Source organism: Phyllopteryx taeniolatus, chromosome 20 (assembly GCF_024500385.1).
Source record: "Phyllopteryx taeniolatus isolate TA_2022b chromosome 20, UOR_Ptae_1.2, whole genome shotgun sequence".
Taxonomy (NCBI): Eukaryota; Metazoa; Chordata; class Actinopteri; order Syngnathiformes; family Syngnathidae; genus Phyllopteryx; species Phyllopteryx taeniolatus.
In genome coordinates, this window is record NC_084521.1 from 4,817,061 (window position 1) to 4,837,991 (window position 20,931).

At 42.8% G+C, this 20,931-nt stretch overlaps 1 protein-coding gene across 5 annotated transcripts in view; it reads right to left on the reverse strand.

Annotated features, from left to right (window-relative positions):
• The window catches only part of sulf1 (sulfatase 1), a 68,586-nt gene that overhangs the window by 27,314 nt on the left and 20,341 nt on the right, over positions 1–20,931 (reverse strand). For 3 of the 5 annotated variants that reach the window (XM_061757414.1, XM_061757418.1, XM_061757419.1), the window contains exon 2: positions 11,207–11,375. The gene's annotated coding sequence lies outside the window, so the exon portion shown is untranslated. Of the gene's footprint in view, positions 1–6,854; positions 7,171–11,206; positions 11,376–20,048; positions 20,067–20,931 lie in introns of those variants that run through there. The other 2 variants (XM_061757416.1, XM_061757415.1) reach the window with 2 other exon arrangements.

Sequence of the window (20,931 nt, forward strand, 5' to 3'; positions counted from 1 at the left end):
GCCTGAAGATGCTCAGGGAGTCTGCCATTTTGGCTTGAAGCGACCAATTTAGGATCATTCTGGCTGTTTCCTGGTGTCCTTCAAAGAAAATGTATCCCCCAAAGTTGGTTTCTCTTAAGAACGTGAAATTCGGTAGGTACATCCACCATGACAAGACCCACAAAAACTCTCAAAAACCCATGCCAACAAAGATACAGGAAGTTTGCCATTTTGGCTCAAAGTGGATATTTCAGGGTTATTTTGGCCATTTCCTAGCCCACAGGCCTTAGGCTCCCCCACCCCTGCTTTAGGGAGTCCAAATTGTATCTTCAAATAAATCATTATTGTTATGACACTTGGCTCCCTATACAAGACACTGTAAAAATGTTTAAAGGTTGAATTGCAAATGATCTTCTCCTCAATTCACCGTGTTGGCAGATTTAATCCACCCGGGCTTGCAGTCACTTCCTAGAAATGCATCAACAAATCCGCTTTGTGTGCGTGGATAAGTGATGAAATGCACTTGTTTTTGGTGTGTCATTACGTGGGCGCGTCTGCTTCTCGTCCGGCGATGTGACAAGAAGTGCGATAATCTGTGCTTTAAGAGCACTTTGCGCTTGGTCCCGGCGTTCCAGATGAGCCAGCCAGCCTCAGTCATCGTGACAGCCCTGTGCAAACATTGGCGCCGCGTGGACAAACACCCCCTCCGGTGCACAGAACCTCACATTGAATCTCACACACACACACACACACTCACACACACACACATAAACCTCTGTGACACTCAGAAACTCTTAAGACACTTGCTCGCAGTAAAACATATTCCTGCGGTGAGGGTCCGACTGCAACGCTTCCCAGAAACAATGACTCTGCACACACAAAAATGTCATGTCTCTATTTCTGTCCAGCTGTGAAAGACCTGAAACCAACTGTCAACCAGGCATTGGGGGGGGGGGAACAAAAACAAAAAAAACACAGCGAGACTTCAGTTGTGAGAAGTCAGGGTCAGCAAAGCTTTCTCTGCTGGCTTAAACACTTATCAGAAGTATTGAACCACAAGTGCAACATAAATTCTAATATTTATTCCAAGGAATTTTATTAAATTATACCCAACTGTCTATTCTCTTAACATGGTGGTGTTTCTATTGGCTGCTCTGAAATGTGTTTTGGTTTGTCAAAGCAAATCTTGTTACAGCCAACTTTGACCAGCAAAACACAAAGTATGATAAATTTGGCACAGTTACATGTTATTATTTTGTCTTGGTTTCTATAATTGCAACATGATAGGGGCGCTATTACGAGGTCGAGGGAAATTCACGACTCGCCACTGCTAAAATCACTTCATGCCAATTAAAATGAGGACAAGACATTAATTCCATTGTGGGATTTGCCACAAATCCCGTGTTACCGATTCGCTCTGCTAAAACGCTATCAATAGCACCGCTGTCCGGACCGAGGGAGATGCCGGACACGGCGAGCGGTCGCGCAGCTGCCGCTCGCCGTCCCCTTGAACTGCGCGTCACCTCTCATCCTCGGCTTCACTCCCTTCCGTATTCGCTAATCGGCCGGCGCTAATGGCTCCGAGCGTGTTTGCCAATGGTGCTACTAGGTCACCGGATTCATTTGTAGGCATCCTCGTACTAGAATGGTGTTCTCATCCGGACACAACATTTCTCCAATGAAGAAGGAAATGATTACACGTTGGCTTCTAAATCATCTCCAATGCTTCATAACGTAGCTCTCCAAAAATATGATTTAGAACACGTGCGGCCAAATCCACAAAACCCCCTGATGTTTTATTTCATTTTCATACAGTAAATCCTTTGTCAATGAAACAGAAAAACAGTACTTAAATATACACCAAGAGCTTCCAAATTCAGCCTCAGCGACGATTGTTGTTTAATAATGCAAAATCAATTTTACTGAAATAATCTATGGGATGATGTAGTATATCTACGCTGTCTATTTGTATCCCCTCTATTTAGGGGATTCATTCCTAAATTCAACGCAATGGACGTGTGGAAGTATAAAGGCAGTGACCATGTAACTTCTAACACTCTCATCACCCTACTTATCTTACCTTTCACAACACATTTTTGTGCAACTCATTCACTTATCCGTAATGGCGCAAGCAGCTTTCCTCGCAGTTATTGAGTACGACAGCGTTGCTCTTTGTTGGCTGAACATAATAGAGTAGCTTGCTTGTGTAACCAACCGGGACAGCGGCGCTGTTTGACCGGCTTGGCAGTCCATGCCCTCTGGTTTTTGGGGGCCTCAAACCACACACTGAGCTGCACTCTGACCGTTCCCTGACCCAATTGGTAATATGGCTTTGATGGTGACTTTTTTAACCCAACCTCAGCAACCTGAGGCTACCCACACACCCACCACACACACACATACACTGGGCGTTACAAAGGACAGACTGAGGGAAGGGGAAAGAAATGTGTGCAACGGGGGCGAGTAACGAAGGTAACAAAAGTCATGTCAGAGTCTGGTTGTGATTGGTTCTCATATTCATTTCAACAATGGCCAAGAGGTTGCATCTGGCTTGGGTTCTGTTCGGTCCGAACATTTATCAGCTGTCACTGAAAAACAGCAGACCCACTGAGGAGACAAATAAGCCGATGCTTTTGCTCCGGCACACAGTGGAAAATTGATCCAGGTATCACCCCCTCCATCCCTCTTTAAGTATCCACCGAGTCTGGCCAAAAGGCTGGATCTTGTTCACGTTAACATGAAGAGGGCGGGAGAGGTGAGGAGGTTCACGTTCCCACAACAAGATGCGAGTCAAAACCCAAACCAGATGCCACGCCGCTGTGAAATAAATCCGTCAACTGGCGACCGAGAACAATGGCCATTTCAGTGCACCTAAAATCCCGAAAATCTTATTCCAGTCCGGCCATCTCCCACACAAAACACCGGGACATACTGCAGCGCATTCTGATTTCGCCCTCTCGCTCTCAGAGGGGGAAAATGATTATGGGAAGGCCTTATGTTAACATTGAGGCTTGTCCAAATATTTCTGTAATCCCAGGGAATTTGGCTGGTCGGCTGCCACGAGGCCTGACGAGGGAGGGCCTTTTTACACTGAGGAGCGCCTGTGTCGGGGTCCGTTGCCAACGCCAGGCCAAGGTTAACGTCCTATACTATACGCTCGCTCAGGCCTCCCCATTAGAGGCGCTGGGCACCTTGAAGGGGAGCTGTGTCCTTGCGTTGGCTGCAGGTCTACACTGCGATAAGGCTCAAACCCGTCTGTTTTCAGACCCTTAAATCTGATGATTTGATTGACCACTTTTTGCGTTTCTACTTAAGTACATTTGAGAGTCTGCACTTTTTACTTCTATGTACAAACGTTTGTAAGTAAAGGAGTTAAATCAGTACTTCTACTTTTACCAGAGTCTTTTCTACACAAGTATTTGTACTTCTCCTTAAGTACAGCGTGTGAGTACCTTTGCCACCTCTGCCAAAAGTACACAAATTGCTCCAAGTCCAACGAAGGTTATCGGTTGCATTTAAAAACTACTTTCTTTCACTCTGACAAGTCGAGGGTGGGATTTTCATCAAGGGTTGAAGGAAAATGGCCTCGCCTTAGCGAAACGTCAACCTTGACTTGGCTATCGGACTAGGAACTCCACATTTTTATTCCCAACTGGGTAAGAGACCTTTTGTATCGCTAAGGTTGCCAGGCCATACCCTCCCAATCGCCATCATTCGTGTGTAATTAAATGAATCCTGATCCAAGAAGACTTCCAAAAAAGGGGAATGAGGTTTCCAAATCGCAGGGTGGTCCGCCGGGTTTTGAAGTATTTAAGAGGGGCATGTTTTTCAAGCACATGTAGCCAAGGTCATAGCAGCAAGCTGCCTTCTTTAGACTATCGAGCAAGGGTGGGCAAAGTGTGGCCAAGGAGCCACTTACAGACCACCGAGCATTTACATTAAATGAAAACATTTATTGTAAATTTAAAAAAATATAGTAAAATTCAAATTTTTTTTTACATGTGCATTTGTTTTTATTAATTTGTTTTATTAAAAATGTTTTAATTAATTCGAAATAAAAAAAAATATTATTACATACATATTTTAAGTTACATTTTTTTCCCCCATCATTTATGAATGAGCTGACACATCTGTCTGTTTTAATAATTAAATGTGGCCCACGTCGGTATTATGGGGTGTTCCCAAAAAAAATTGACAATTTGAAATATAAATCTCTGAGTAACTACGTCCTTAGCCAATGAAATTTAATAGTTTCCATGTTGAAAAATAAAAGATTTACTTGTCAAATTTCCAACAACATATTCAAAAGGATAGCTTTTACAACTGATTGTACAAAATGTCCCAAATGTTCAATAAATTCCTTTTTGCCTTCCTCTGATTCTATCGTGCCATGTCATAATTTATATTTTCATTTAATTTTCTGAAATCCATACTATTTTAACACACAAAAATTTTTCATTGCGAGTCAATGTCATTCTTCATCCGGAAACAAAAGAAATGAATTTTACTTTTTGTGCAACATTAAATTAAATTTGAGAGAGAATTAGACTATGAAATGATGTAAAAAAAAAAAAATATTATCCTTTATTTTAACAAACTAGGGCCTCAGTACACTCGGTATATCGACCATTATAAAATCAACTTTTCTTGCTGCTTTCCAAGTCGGCTTCCATTTTTACAAAGTGGAAAAAGAAAATATCTACGAGCAGAGAGTGGCTTCCGTGCAGAAACGACGGCTCACTAAATGGCCAATTGAGAATCAATTGGACTGACAAGTTGGACAGCCCGATGCCAAGTTGCACTACGGCGGCCCCATCATCTTATCAAGACTATGTTGCTTTTTCCCTTTTCATTTGTCAAGCGTGAGTGTACTGTACAAGCCTTAAAGCGAGCAATTTCTTGTTAGGCCTGCTCGGTAGTTGTAGATGGAAACCATTAGTGAGCCTCCGATGGCTAAAATACAACACGTTTGTAATTCTCCAGCCACTTTGGCCAAAAGCCGCACTCTCTTCCCCCATTAGAAACACTCCATCAGGCCGCAGGAGCTCTGGAGAGAGTCAAGAAAACGAGAGTGAGTTCTCACAGGTGGCTTCCTTGTCTTTTTACTGACATGTCACATATTTCTCGATATACAGTAAATGATTCCCCCTCCAACCACAAGAGAAAGGGACGGCTAATTGCTTTAAACGGCTTTCCACTGAGGTAATTGTCGAGAATACGGCAATGGACTCGCGTTTCTATGAATTCATGGACATTCTCAGCGCGTTCAATGGGCTTTTCATTTGGGCGAGAGAAGCGGGGCTCTAATCCACTTTGGTGCGTGACGCGGAAAGTTAAATAGCTTTTCAAGAATGTCGGTCTCAACAGGACGAGTTGGGTGTCACTCGGAACGTCAAATCTACTAAATGTGCTTGTCTGCGTCCAGGGAAAAAAAATTAAACTTGTATTTTAAAGCACCCTTTACTTACGTGCTGTGGACTCGCTTTTAACATGAGGGTGGTTGAAAAATACCTTATCTCCACTAATAGCTAAATTTCCCCCCTCAAGTCACCAATAAATTCTTATCATAATCACAGTATTTCAGTAAATGTCAAGTCGCGGAGGATGATTTAGGGCTATAATAACACTGTCAAGATAAAATTCCTGCTCCTTCGGGCCATTGCCGGCAAATGAATTCACCCTCGGAGGAGTCTACAAAACTAATGCGAGTTCAATATTTTCTTATCTCCGACTGCTCTCAATAAAACGGTCGATTCCGTAGCGTGAGGGCGGTTTCCTGGCAGCTCGTGCGTGAAACTCAAACCGCCTCCCCCTCCCGACAATGCGGACGGAGCATGTGCGGGCGTATTCTTGTGTAAAAGTGTCGTCAAACGCGAGAGGCAGCCAACGTGACCTTGGACGCCGTAAACAGCAAAAAGGTTTCGCGCACCAACGTGACACCGCTCGTAAAAAGCAGATTCATCTGATTGCACCTGTGCCAGTTCAACATTCCGCCGTGGGCATTCACGTGTGAGTGGGTATGGGTGGTGGGGGGGTATCATATGCGGTGTGTGTCGGAGTAAGACTCCGTTAAACAGAGACAGACATGTAAACCTGTAATTTGTATAGGGGGGGAGGCTCACATTTCCATTGCCTCTGGCCGAATGTGTGGCTTTCCAAAGCATGCCGTAACCTCATTTGTATTTTAATTGACTTTATCACCACCGACAAATAAAACGCAGATCTCAGTGCGCTGGAAAGTATCAAATGGTCAAAAGGAGGGCCAGACAGAGGCTCAATGCCAGTATGCAGCATAGGAAGGACTTTGATATCAAAGCTTTACTGCCGTGCTGTAGGACAATAATAATTAATGACATTTCAGTAGGGAAAGATGATTTGAGATGCAAGTGTTTTTAAAATGTTTTTTAGTTACGAGTATGGTCACGCAATGAATTAAACTCGTATCTCAGGGCAGCAGTGCAGCTTATTTTTTGAAGCACCCCTGGAAATGCCCAAAAATGGGCGTTGTGTCTACTTCTTCCTACTCAGTTTCAGACTGGCGGGAAAAAGTGAAACTTATTACGTTGCAATGTGAAGTTTAGCATGTTAAAACATGACATTTATCATGTTAAAATGTAAAATTAATCACGCGACAACGTGATACTGAACTTTTTTTTCCTGATGTTGCACCAATACGCTTCTATTTTTTGTACTGCATGTTTGAAATAAACATACAATCATTTCTGACATGGGTTCTTGAGACTTTTTGTGTGTGTCTACTGATGATAAAAAATGCCAACCAACTTTCATGTAGTATGTGAAAATGGAGATTTGGAATATCAACGCAGGAAAAACCAATCAATTTATGAACTAAAACACTCATTAAAGAAGCTCACCCTTCCAAAGGCTTCCATTCCTTGGCAAGCCGATAGAATGCAGATCATCCCAAAAAGCTCTGCAGGTTGCAGACAAACTCGGCTGAACTGGCCTCGGAAAAGCAGGTAACGCTGGTCACGTGACGCCGTCGGTCCGAGGAATCCTGCATCCACGCACACGGCGGTTGAGCGCCAACGCGACCGGAGGCTAGCAGCAGCGGCGGCACATGGCCAAGTTGGTACACACACACATGCATGGGTAGAGGAGGGGAGCGCTGGCAGAGGCTGAATGGGTTCACTGGCTCCAGGGGCGAAGCAGAGAAAAGAAGCAGGGGAGCTGAAACAAACGCTAGCTTCTATTAGTGGAAGTGCTGGAGCGGGGCTGCAGGGGTGAGGAATTCATTCATTTGCACCCCCCACCAACCCCTTTCTCCATCCAGTCCCTTCACTTCGACCCTCCCACCCCATTATCTCCTTTCTGGAAAGGCAGCGGATGAAAGGAGCACCCCTTGTCCCCCCCCCAGTGGCGGCACTTCGCCCTCTAAAAAAAAAAAAAGTAAGAATTCCGACAGGCTCGCTTAATTGTACGCGATACAGACAGGGCCCTTTCTCTTTGCCATCTAAAACAGATTGCTTCTCCCCGGGGAGGGGATTATTAGACAAGGGGGGATGACAAAGCAGGGACAGTGCGGCCCTCTGGGGGGGCGCAGGACGGAGGAGGGGTAAGGCTTGCACATAGGGTGCGTGTGTGTGTACATGGTTTCCTATGTTTCCTTTATTCACGGCCGTGTCTCGGGAAGATTACGTTGGAGCTCGTGTCTCAGATTGAACCTCCGTTTCCACTCATTAGCCCCTTTCACACATCCCACCAATAGCTGGGGATGTCAAACTCCTAACTTTCTTTCTTTTTTTTTTTAATGCTTGCCATTTCTCAATGTTATTAAAAGTGAAGAGAATTTGAAATTTTGGTCCACAAGAACATGAAGTACACGCACATGATTGAAGCGGAACTCATGAAATGATATGGCGGGCCGGATCTGGCCCCCGGACCTTGAGTTTGACACCTGTGGAATAACGGAGCGCCGCAACAGGGGTACGTCACCCGAGCTTCTCCAGACCCTTTGCGTTGAAAGCGATTGTTGCAGCCCTTTATATGGCACACAGGCATCACTTATTGAACTCATTCACTGCCTTCACACGACGTTTCCACGCATTTGTTACACACAAAAACAGCATTGTCGCTTTAACGAGTGGCCAAAACAAAAAATATTTTGTATTTTAAAGCTGGTACTTTATTAAACATTTCCAGGTACAGGCAGTTTAGAAGGGGCTACCATCTTATTTTTGATGGCTCTGCTAGCCCGCCTTCATCAGATGCGAGTCATAGAGTAAAAGGAAGAAGCTAAATTAGCTAACTAAACAACGCGTCAGAATTCCTTCCAGTGACGGCGACGAGTTGAATGCTTGCTTGTCCTGACCTTCGCTGCTCAAATGAGAGGCTGAACAAACACTTGTTGGGGGGGTGCATTGTGAGAGCTCCAAAATAGATCAATGCTGCATAGCGTGTTACCCCTGGAGATACCTTCTAAAAATATATAGAAATAACAACATGTAAAGTCTGAAACTGCTTGTCAAGGGCTAATCACTTAAGTTTAAATTGAAATGTATTTATTTATTTTTTAAATAACATGGTAATTCAAGCTGATATCATTATTAATCAACATGTTTTTAAAGGTACGTGAGAACGTATGACACCAAAGCACCCTTTTCTGCATGTTGATTACATTAATGTTGTTTTCAATCAATGGTAAATAATCTCCTGTCACTTTAATCAATCAATCAAGAGTCATTGTTTGGCCACCTGTCATAGGAGAATGTAAACTAGTTTAACTGTCAGGTCTCCAGCAGAGGGCACTCTTAAAAGATCAGCGTGATGTGCTGTTGCCTTTTCCCCCCTTGCAACAAAAACTTCTTAAGAAAATGGAGCGTTTGCAGATCTCCAGATACGACACATAGCGCACTGCTACCGTTCCAAAACAAGCCGCAAAAATTTGTCCCACCAATTAGTAATTAGATAAGCTCAGTGACGGGAATTACAGTCTGAAAAAAAAAAAAAAAAAAAAAAAAAAAACGACTGAGAAGATGACAGAGTTGCTACTGGACTAATGTTTGTCTTGGCCAGAGTCGAACCCCCTACCAAAGTCCTAATTATTTGCAGCAGCTGCCGCTTACGTAGCACACTGTTGTTTGTAGCACGCTGACGCTAAACAGTTTTAAAGGGTTGCTCTTGCAGTCTAAACACAACACGGAGCGTCATCTAAAGTGCCTGCCCAACAGTGAAACACAAAATCCTCAGATTTCGGAAGATGGAAGCAGCAAGTTGGGCTCGTATTGAGGTCTGTGTTCACAAAATGTTTGCTCTGGTAGCATGGTATGTTTCATTGTGAATGCTATCACCTGCAACTCGGTGTGCGCCACACAAGTGGAGTCAAACCACTTACAAGCTGTGTTCACACTTGTCACATTTGGTTCGGTTAAAACTGGTGCCATTGCTCTGTTAGTTTGATTCATTTTAGACTAGTGTGAATGCTATCATGCGAAACCTGGTGGGCAGCGCACATGTAGACTGAAACTGCTTTGCTGTGTTCACACTTGTCAGGTAGGGTTTGGTTCGAAGGAGCTCCGTCTATTTTTTAGAGTGTGGACGCAATCAATGATGCACACCGAACAAAAGCGGACTGAGACCAATTCCAGGTTGCGTTCATGTTGGATTTGGTTCAAACGAACGTCATCCATTTGGTCAAATGTGAATGCGGTCAACCGAAACCTGTTGCCCACCATAAAAGTGGACCGACACCGCTTCCAGGTGTGTTCACACTTGTCAGGTTTGGTTCAAATAAACTTTGCTTGTTTGGTCAAGTGTGAATGCCACCATCCAAAAACCTGATGCCCACCTAAGAAATGATTCCGAGTGAGATCGATTCTAGGCTGTGTTCACACTTTTCACAATTGGTTCGCTTGAAGCAATCTACAGTATGTCCGTTTGCCCAAGTGTGAACACTTTCAACTGAACCATGACGCGCAGAACATAAGTGGACCGAGACCACTTACAGACTGTTTACACTTGTCAGGTTTGGTTTTAAACTAACTGTGTCCATTTAGTGGATGAAGACAACCTTTTTCAAGCAGTCTCACTTTGCATTTGAACTCTGAAGCGGTTCAGTTCACTTTGGTTGACGTGTAAACACATAAGTACATTTGACAAGCTTTTCATGACGTGACAGCTGGTCGTGATATCATAATATAGAATAATGAAGGTATGTAACCCAGCAAACTGCCTTGTAGATTGGAATATTTGAGTTTCGTCACGCTGTTTTTTTTTTTTTTTTTTACTGGGCAACTTTCGAGCCGACGATTACATGCCAGAGAGAACGGCAAGCCGAAGTAACAGAGAACACAACCCAAATGTCTCACGGTTTTCATACTCAGATCAGATCGTTCAGCCACATTTTTCAGTCTTAAAAGCCGCAAATGATCACAGCCTACCGGGGATTAAGTACTTCAAGTAGCAGGCAGGAAGCGCAGCTAACGGCTGGTTTACCAGGGTCAACACCGGCTTGCACAACAGCGGCTTTCACCCGCACGGCGTCCCATGCGCCTTTTTACAGCTGCGCAATCTCTCACGCGCACACAGCCCCTGTCGCGGGATATAAATACTATACATCTTATTCCCGCTTCCCTTCTCGCTTGAGTTAAAGTTACACACAGCGTCAAAGTGAGGTGCCAGTATCCCCCTTGCCACCACGTACCCCCAAGGTAAAATTTTCAGAAGACACACAGAAAGACATTTTATCAATCCCGGGAGAAAGTCCAGCATCCGATAAAATGAAGAAGCAAGGAAACACATTCAGAGTCTCTACAGGTCCCTCCAAGTTATTGCGATGATGAGCGTGTCCTCTTCTGGCCAAAAAGCCGGTGTGCCAGAGGTGCACTCGGAATTAGATTTATGAAAGGGAGTTAATGGAACGTGGACATTTTTCATTTTCCTATTTCGGGACCTGCCAAAAATGTTCCGAAACCAAGACATGATAGGGAAATTTAGGATACTTACTGCGCAGACAGTCTACAACATTGTCACACAAGAGTCTCCAAATACCCTGAGCTACTTTCAGGCAATTGGGGGGGGGGGGGGGGGAATGACATTAATGGAATGTGCTGCCTACTAATCCCTTGAGACGTAGGAATTTGCGACAGAGGGAATTCCTGTCAGCTGGACTTGGAAGGGGTGGAAACTGAAGTCCTAACACAGCACCGCTATGAATCTCAACTCCTGACGTCCAGACTTTAACGAAGGGGAATGTTTGGAAACGTACCTGACAGGGCAGCGCGCAGCAAAAGGAATCCTGCGAGTGTTCCCTGCGCTCATAGAGGACTTGATGGCGGTGAGGAGGCAGGAATAGGGAGGACCACACAGCTCCTGGAAGACAACCTCTCTCCTCTAATCCCCTCTCCGATGTGATGACACCCTCCAACCTCGACCATCTGTTGAAACACGTCCCGGAGCAGTCAGCACACCCGCTGCCGTGGCGAGAGAGCCCCCATCCCGCCCCGCCACCTCCCACCCGTGCTCGGGTGGCCCAATCACAGGCCGGCTGCTGGGTGGCTCCTCGCGAACCAGGAGGCAGGGACAAGGACAAGAACACACACACACACAATTTGGGAAGCAAGAAAAGCCCTGCTGGTACTGGTAACCTGAGAGGGAGAGTGAGACGAGTGGAAAGAGACTAAATGGGAGGGGAGAGTAAAACGTGTGTGTGTGTGTGTGTTGCGTGTCAGAAGCTAAAGTAGAGGAAGAAGATGGAGATGAATGGTGGCATATAGTTCATAAATATTGCGACAAACATTAAATAATGATATTGTTTGAGGGAGACTGATTTAAGATATTTTAAGGCCCCTTTGACTAAATTTTAGCCCTGGCGTTCGATAAATGTGACCACAAGAACCACAATGTACTATATATTTCATACTTAATATGTATGCCTTTTTCATTTACTGTACGGTTCGACAAATTGTGACAGTTTTAAAACTTTTGAACGGCAGATTTATTGATTGTCATTTTTTTATCACAACTAAGGCCTTCATTTGGGAAAATCACATTTAAGATTTTTTAAGAAAGAAAATAGTACGCTTACATAAAAACCAAAAGCTGACTTTTTGAAAGGATTCACAAACAGATGACACATAGACAATCTTTAGTGTAGATGCCAATGATAACATTATTAGTATTATTATTCTTATATTATTATTATTATTAATATTATTCTTATTATTATTAAAGGACAACGCTAGCGCTTTCAAAAACGGCTGCGATCAAAAACATCAATGCAATTGGTTTTAAAAACAACAACGCTATCACAAACGCAGACGCAACTGGTTTCAGAAACCACCACGCTATCAAAAACATCATCACTATCCAAAAGCTGGTGCGTTAGTAAACAACAATCCTATCAAAAATGATTACGCTCTACATTTTCAAAGACAACATTCAAAGATGATGATGCATTGATTGGGGAATAACGTCGCAAACTGTGGAATGTTGTGGGGTTCTGTGTGTATTTATTAAAAGTACATACATGTTAGGCCTCGAAACAATGGTTGGTGTGAAATCAGTTGGGGGGGAAAAGTTAAAAAAAAAAAATAATAAAATAATAAAAAAAAAAATCCAGCGTCAACAGCCCCCTTAGTTTGCAGTCTTGCCTAATCAAACTGCAAAGCCGTAAAACAACGCATTGCCCCCACGGTGGGAATGCTGCTGGCACTAAACTGTTAGATCTGCAGACAGTGAAGCTGCAGCGCAGCGGCCGCCCTCACGCCTCCGTGCGATAAATCCTTACAGTTCCATGGCCGCATTCCTTGCCCTCACCACCTTATTGCCTCCAGTTAAAGAAGGAGGGGTGGAGGGTGGGGTGGGGGGGGGGGGAGACACTAACATTACAAAGCTGGAGGAAGAAGAGGAAAGAGGAAGCGGATTGATAACGCATCTAGTCGGCGTGGAGCGTTGACAACAGTGGCGGGCCGTGCATTCGGTACTTGGGCCTTCAGTTACCCAACTTAATCCACCTCTTAATGCTACCACTATCACATTTCAACTACAGAAACTATCAATACTATATATATAAAAAAAGAAACCTCACAATGTCTCGTGTTTTCATAAAAGTCAGACTTGAAAATGGATTTTGAAGTATGACTGAGAGCAAGTCGATCCAAAGACTGAGCGATACTGTGTATCGTACAGGATTGTGCAGATATAGCGTTAAACTGTTTTTCACCATTTCAGTTCTGTTACTTAGTCAATATTACTATATGTAGGCCCATTTCCACCACTACAGCGTGCAGTTAGCTAGCTAGCTGTGTCTACGCCCTGAAAATGCATCTTCCCTTGATGCCACAATTGATCAAACAGCTCGGTGTCTTTGTTTTAATTCCAAAGCAAGGAGGTCAGGCTTGCCAAGAGGCGCTCGGGTTAGCTTACGAGCTAACTGGCGGGCTACATGTGAAGGGCAAAATAAAAGATGCTATAGGCGAAATAACATCCATTCAATGGACATGCATATATATATATATATATATATATATATATATATTATATATATATATATTTATATATATATAATATATATATATATATAATATATATATATATAAAATGTATAATGCATTTGAGAGCGGAGACAACAAATAGATTTTTCACAAACTGAAGCTTCATTTTATGAAGTTGTGGAGTTTTTTGATCTTTCAAATTTGGCAGGGTTGTTAACTAAACTCTTTTCTGTGGTTTCTCAAATTCATTTTCACTTTACAGGGACTTTAGGGTACATTGGCCAGCACTACCGATTTCGAAGGCCATGGGCAGATTAGAGTGACATGGCGACATATGATGGCTGAAATCTGATTGGACAAAAAAAAAATCGAACGTCCACAAACACGTACTAGAAGCACTGCAGCCAAGAGAAATGCTCCTAAATGAAGAGAATAGACTGTTGTGAATAAATGTATACAATTTCATGGAACTCATATTAGAATTTGGGTTGCAAATGTAGGTCAGTGCTTCTGATAGGGTTTAGGCCAGCAGAGAACTCACCGCTGGTTAACAATGACTAGTTTCCGAAATCAATCAGCCAATTTCCCACTCATTCATGCACAAAAGAAAGTGCTTTAGGTGGGAAAGGCTGTCAAATTAATGATTTTGTTGAACCACTCACAGAGCCATTAAAAAGGGATTACGAGACCCCGATGATGCCCGGGAGCGACTTCAAAGGCGGCGGCCCTAATAAGTTAATACCCGCTCGATATCGGACGGCATCACGGTGAGTTAATCAGAGGTGTGAAACGGCAAAAGGGTGGCAGGGATGAGGGAGGGGCGACTTGTTAGCAGCGCACCATTTGCATCCCATGGGCAGCATTACAAGGCCTTTGTGAAATACAAATGACCTCCAACACGTTGACACGTCGCTTTAAAGCGTCCCTTTTAAGGCAAGCACCCCCATTAACATCCAAAGCCTGTTGATAACCAATATACATGATCAATACACATGGGGGGGGGGAAAAAAACTATTCAATAGATAATTAAATTATGAACTAATTGAAATTTGAAATAATTAAATTAGGAATTAATCAAGATGTCTCATTGAAATTGTTCCAATTAATTCAATTTAGAAGTAATGTATAATTTAATACTGATATTGGACCAATTGAATAATACTGCAATAGATAAATAAATAGCCTGTTCATAGCTAATAAACATGATAAAAACGTCACAAAGTGCCAATTAAATAAAATGGATCAATTAATTTCACTGTGAAATAATTAAATAATGCATCAAATTAAATGTGAACATTTAATTTTCCTAATGAATAGAATTTGGAATTACAACCTAATAATTACTGTATGTTGAACCTATTTAATTACATATATATTTTTTCCACAGCTAATCCACATGATTGAAACACATGACAAAATGGGAATTAAAAATATAATTACATAGTTAATTATTTTAAATATAAAGTAAATCATTACTTTATTTAAATGTGAAATAATCAAATCCTTTAATTAACTAAATTTCAATATATAATCTCATATTAGATTGAATTTATTTAATACATAGTTTCACCATTTAGTTGCTTTGATTAAACTGACCTTTAATCGATTCCATTTTTACCTATAGTGAAACTATTGAATAAATTGAGTATTAATTTAATCCATGCACGGGTTCATTTATCTAATGCGCAATTTATAAATTTCATTACCTTCTAAATTGTATATTATTGGCATTTTTATTTATTTAATGGTGAATGAATGAATTCAACATGCACATACTTTATCTTGTGGGTGGGGAAAAAAATATAAACGTGTGTAATTATTATAACCGTGCCGCTATTACATCTCGTGCACCCCCTAGAGGATGCGCCCAATTTGGGGGGCAGGGGGGGGGGAATCTCCGACTATATAAAACCCATTTATACGCTTGATGATTGTATCGGCTTCGTTTTTTAGCGTCACTTTTTCAGGTGGTGCTTCCACTTACTACTGTGACTCCTATGAGGATATTGGATTAAACCAAACAAATCCCATTTTCGCCACTAATGCGTGAAAGTTAGTCCAGCTTGTTCTGATGTTTGAAATTTGGGGAGGGGGCGGCGGCGGTGGGGTGCAACGGGCAAGGAAGAGACTGGGAGACGTGGTGTTGTGGGGCACTCAAATTAGATTAAGTAAATTCACAAAAGAGGATGGAGGGGGGCCGGCCACCCCCACCCTTCCCCCCTGCATGGGCTCCACACATCCCCTGCCCACACCTCCAACCCCCCACCGTCCCATTCTCACGGCCGAGAGGTTTCCAAAGCGCCTTCAGGCGGGGGCCGGGGAGGCCGCCAAATCCCTACACTCTTTACTGGATTAAAGATGGCTGCCCCCGCTGGAGGGCTGGGGAGATCTGGACTGTTTTTCCAGAAGCTGAGCACATCTGTAAACATCATAAATCCACGAGGACAGAAACGGTGACCAGACCCACAAAAATACCAGAAAAGGATAGGCATAGGGACTGGCTATCGGGCTTAAACATTCCTTTACACTGTAAGAATGGCTGAGTAAAAAATGGACTCAAGTTATGATTGAGTGCTTGATTGGAAGCAGAGTAATCAGTTCCGATTGGGTTGACCAACGCTACCATCAAGTGGATGACCTCCGCCAGGCCTGCAGGTGCAGAGAGAGGCCGGTGTCTGCGGTCGGGGGGGTAGTACTCGCTTCACTAGGCCTATTCTCTTGGATTCAATGACATCAATGGGAGCGTCATAGCGGCGGAACGGCGTCTGCTTCGGGTTAGACGGCGGCATTTTAAGATGGGGGGTGGCAAGCAGCTTCTGGAATGGAAAACTAATGGTTTACACCAACGTTGTCATAAGGCAAATTTTATCACGCAGCCTTTCCGCTATGTATAAAAAAGCAAACACACCAAATGGGGGGGGGGGGGTCGAAGTCAACCCGAACGTTTGCCGGCTACTGAAGTACAGTAAGCCTGGACAGTGGCTGGACACAGTCCGTGTAAGGGTATTCTGCAATGCCAGGACCAAGGTGTGAAGTTGGGGTTGAACGACGAAAGATTTTTTGTACTCGACTAGTCCAAGTCAAGTCGAGTCAAAGTCGATTAATCGATGACATTGTGGATATTTTGTCAGCACCGATACAGCAATCCCCAACCTTTTTTTGCACCACGGTCCAGTTTCAAGTAAAGACATATTTCGTATATTTGAGGATAGACTTGCATATTTTGCTAGTGAGCATGGTAGCGACAGTGTCGTAAAGCGAAACAAGTGTCGTGATCTTGGTTGGTGCGTGTTGTGATATGAATAAAGTTCTCGTTAATGACAGTTTTTGTCTGTGCATTATTGGACATAACATTTTGGCGTTGAAGATGTAGCTGCACTTAGCACCGCTGGCCTTGTTCCTCACCTCCAGTCCTGCTGGTATGAATATTTGAAGACTAGCGGCAATCAGAATAGTGGAAGCTAGCGAAGCTAACTGCTATTCTCCTCCACAAACAGTTTAATTTCAAACTCTCTGACCCTTGTAGCTGTGTTGCCCTGTTGACCGGACGTTTCGCTGCTCCACAGAAAGTAATAGTCCGGCAACGGCAGAGGACAGGTGAGTCGAGACTCGAGAGCCCTCTGTAAATTTGTCAATTAGAAGACAATGTCCCAAAATCACGTGATCAGCAATTAGTCGACTTCAAGTTTTAAACGTCGATGTGGAGTAGTAAAGTCGACTTGTCGATTAATCGGTTCAACTCCTTGTGTGAAGTTTAACACCTAACACTCACTTCTCCCGCTCTGCTTTGTTGAAAGCAATAACTGGCCGTTTTCATTTTTCTCTATGTTGCTGTGGGCACCAATACACCATTGAGGTTTGAAGTCAACCCACAAATTTCTTGGCTTCTGAGGTAGCATCACAGTCCAGATGGATGAGGGTGAATTAGAATAGCAGAAAGGCGAGACTGAGGTGTGAAGTTTAACATATGACGCTCCTGTTGTGGGACAGCATGTACCACCTGTGGTTCCTGGTTACACGATGAGGAATTCCAGATCTGCTATTACGGCTCTGATGTGGCTGTTTTGCGGGATCGCTGACTAAAAGAGGCTTAAAAGATGGGTTTTACTCAACGTAAAGAAGTCGTGTTGGTACCCAGAACCCCTGACAATGTCGTGGGCTTCATCGGTGTCATGTCGACTTTGTGCCAGCCAAACACAGCTGAGGTATAGGCACAAAGTGGGATGCAGCGGGAGACCAGGAGTGGACACGCACAGTTAATCATGAATGGAACAAGTGTAAAAGACAGGAAAGGCAAGACAGACGGGAGACATGAATACAGTAGGCAGAGCGGGGCCACCGGCGTCAAGGAAATAAGACTGAGTGAAAACAAGGAAAATATGTCCCGCTGTGCCTTGCATATTATTGCACCATGTGTCAAAACAGTACCTATAAAGGCAACCCAAAATGGGGTTGATTTTAAAATAAAATACATTCAGTGAGGTTTCTACATACATTAGACATGTTTGAAGATAATTACTGAAAATGTGCAAAGATTGAGAACAATGTAGTATGAACTGTGGAGATACAGTATAGCGTTATACTGTTTTTCATTCAGTTTCCTGATTTTTTGGGGGGGGGCTGAGCAGGGACTTGAATGAGTCGCCGCTTGTCAGACTTGCGTAGATACCTTTTGGATCCCGAAAGCAATTTGGGTATTCGGTGAACACGGAATCAAACATCACAGCACTTTACACTTAAAAAATTGGTGTCTAGTCACTACAATCAACATCAACAAGGCGCACACTTCCACTGTAGAGCGGCTAACAGACAAAAAAGCGAATACGCTAGCCTATAATGAGGTCATTAACAAGGAGCTGAGATCAATCGGCAGGTAATGGTGATAGGATTTACAGGTCTGTTAAGAAAGTGACACGTGTTTGTCGCAGTTTGTATTGACATTCCCTGTCACTGTGTTTATGTGAGCTTGCCAACACTAGACACCATGACGCTCCATCCACCGTGCTTCACAGTTGGGATAAGGTTTTGTTGTTGGTGTGCTGTGGCGTTTTTCCTCCGCACAAGGCATTGTGTGGTCCTCCCAAATAATTCAACTTTGGTTTTACCTGTGCACAGAATATTTTGGCAGTAGTGCTTTGGAACGTCCAACTGCTCTTTAGCAAATTTCAAACGCAGCAGTTTTTTTTTTTTTTTGGACAGCAACACCTTGGTGTTCTCCCTTGAAGCCCATTTTTTTTTTTACTGTTTTACACGTAGTAGATTTGGCAACAGAGATGTTGGCATGTGCCAAGGATTTCTTTCATCTTCAGCTGACATTCTAGGGTTCTTTTTTACCTCATTGAGCATTCTACACTCATTGGAAGAGAGGCAACAGTGCTGAACTTTCTCCATTTATAGACAAATTTGTCTAACCGTGGACTGATTAATATCAAGACTTTTAGAGATACTTTTGGAACCTTTTCCAGCTTTGTACAAGTTTATATACAGGTATAAAGTCCTGACCTCACCCTGATTGCAATACTATGGCATGACCTTAAGAGAGCTATTCATACCAGACATCCCAGTAATCTTACTGAACTGCAAGAGTTTTGAAAAGAGTAATGGAAGGCTTTCACATTTACAGCCAGTATTATCAAATGCAGTGTTTTTTTTCATTGAGATTATTATTATTATATTTTTTTTTTTTTTTTAAATCACACGACTAAACTAAAATCGCAGAATGCTTTGTATTACAAAAAATCCACAGAAAGGTTTGTTAATATACTGTTATTCTAATTTCAAACATGATTACCCGGCAATGCCTGGCCCACGCTACTATATGTTAATAATGGAATTATTAGTGTTACTTTTACTTGAAAACACATTTAAATAAGCGCTCTCTTAATTAGTTTTGATTTAAATAAAACAACCCTGCAAATGACACTTTTAAGTGTTCATTAAACTGCTTTTACATTAATAAAATCATACATAATCTAAGCCAAGGACTTATACCCTGTGTTTTATTCACAAGTCCAGTTTTCCCTAAATGAGAATAGCAGAATCCTTAACGGAACTATAGTCTGTTTGTCTTGCATGTAATGGTTTTATCCTTTGGCCTCCACTCGGTCACTCTCTCCAACGAGTGTGTACATCTGCCAAATTTAATACAAAAAAGATAAGCTGCTCTGTCCCGAAATGTAATGGGTTCAGCAAAAGTTCAGAAAAAAAACAAACCTGCAACATTCTTTTAGATTTCCTAAAGCAGGACAAACAAGAGGATGAGGCATCAATAAGAACATACTCTCTTTGGCTGGGGGAATGAGCAACAGGTGCAAACACTTTTCTCATTCAGGAGGAGCGTAGAATATAACTGGATGTTACTGGACCCAAAATGTACATCCAGATCTTCCCCAAATAACAACAACCATCAGTGGAGACAAGCTGCCAGAAATACTTAACACACAGTTGTCGAAAACAGAGCTCACATTTGCTTGATTTTCTCAACATCCGCATCCAGAGAGAGGACTGCAGTGTTCCCCGGCTACATCACAGATAATCCTTCGCGCCCCGCTATATCGCAGCTTTTGAAGCGATTGTTTTTTTATGGGTTTTGTGCAGTACAGTGCCTTGACTTACGAGTTTAATTTGTTCCGTGACCACGCTTGTCACCAATCAGCTTCCCCCATTGAAATGAATGGAAAAGCCATTAATCCGTTCCAGCCGGCGTGCTCATTCTGGTGTGAGTGCTTTGGCCACCAGGAGGCAGTCCAGTACAGAAATAGAGACACAAATGAGGAAGAGTTTCACAATTAACTCAGTAAGCTGCAGTAATATTAGTCATTTTTTGCAAAGGACAAAGAAAAAGCATGTGAATATTGTAATATTGTATGTCTACAAGTATTGATACCATTTGTGTTCAAATGTCCATTGCTTATTGGGTTATAACACAGCAACATCAGTGCTATTTGTAAGCCCGTCTATGGCGTTATGGATTGTGTATTAGCATTCAGCTAGCAGAATTTCCTAATGCAAGGTTATGCGGTTGCTTTAATATACAACTTTGTTTTATGTTTAGTAAAACAAAGCGCTAACAGGTCCTCTTGAGGACCGTGGCTGGGGAGTGAGAGTTGTACCACATTACGATGTGCTAAAAGTTGGAACCTTGTAACCCCAAAGTTGAGAGTATCAGCGCTTCGGGGGAGGGTTTCTGATTAATTCGGAATTGGAAATTCTGACATTTGTTAGTCATAATATTAGACATAGCGCGCGCCAATGTGAATTCCAACTAATGAAGATTACTTCTCTGCTTTACCACAGATGTTTGGCTACCTTTGTAGGGACAGTAGGGGGCATTAGGGCCACTAAAATGTCTGAGGGGTCATATCCTCACATTCTCACTGCCATCTGCATGCATGGCTGTGAATACTGTGGTTTGCTCTCTTAGTGTGGTGGTGCTCCGTATGCGTTATACAACCTCAATTCCAATGAAGTTGGGACGTTGCGTTAAACAAATAAAAAC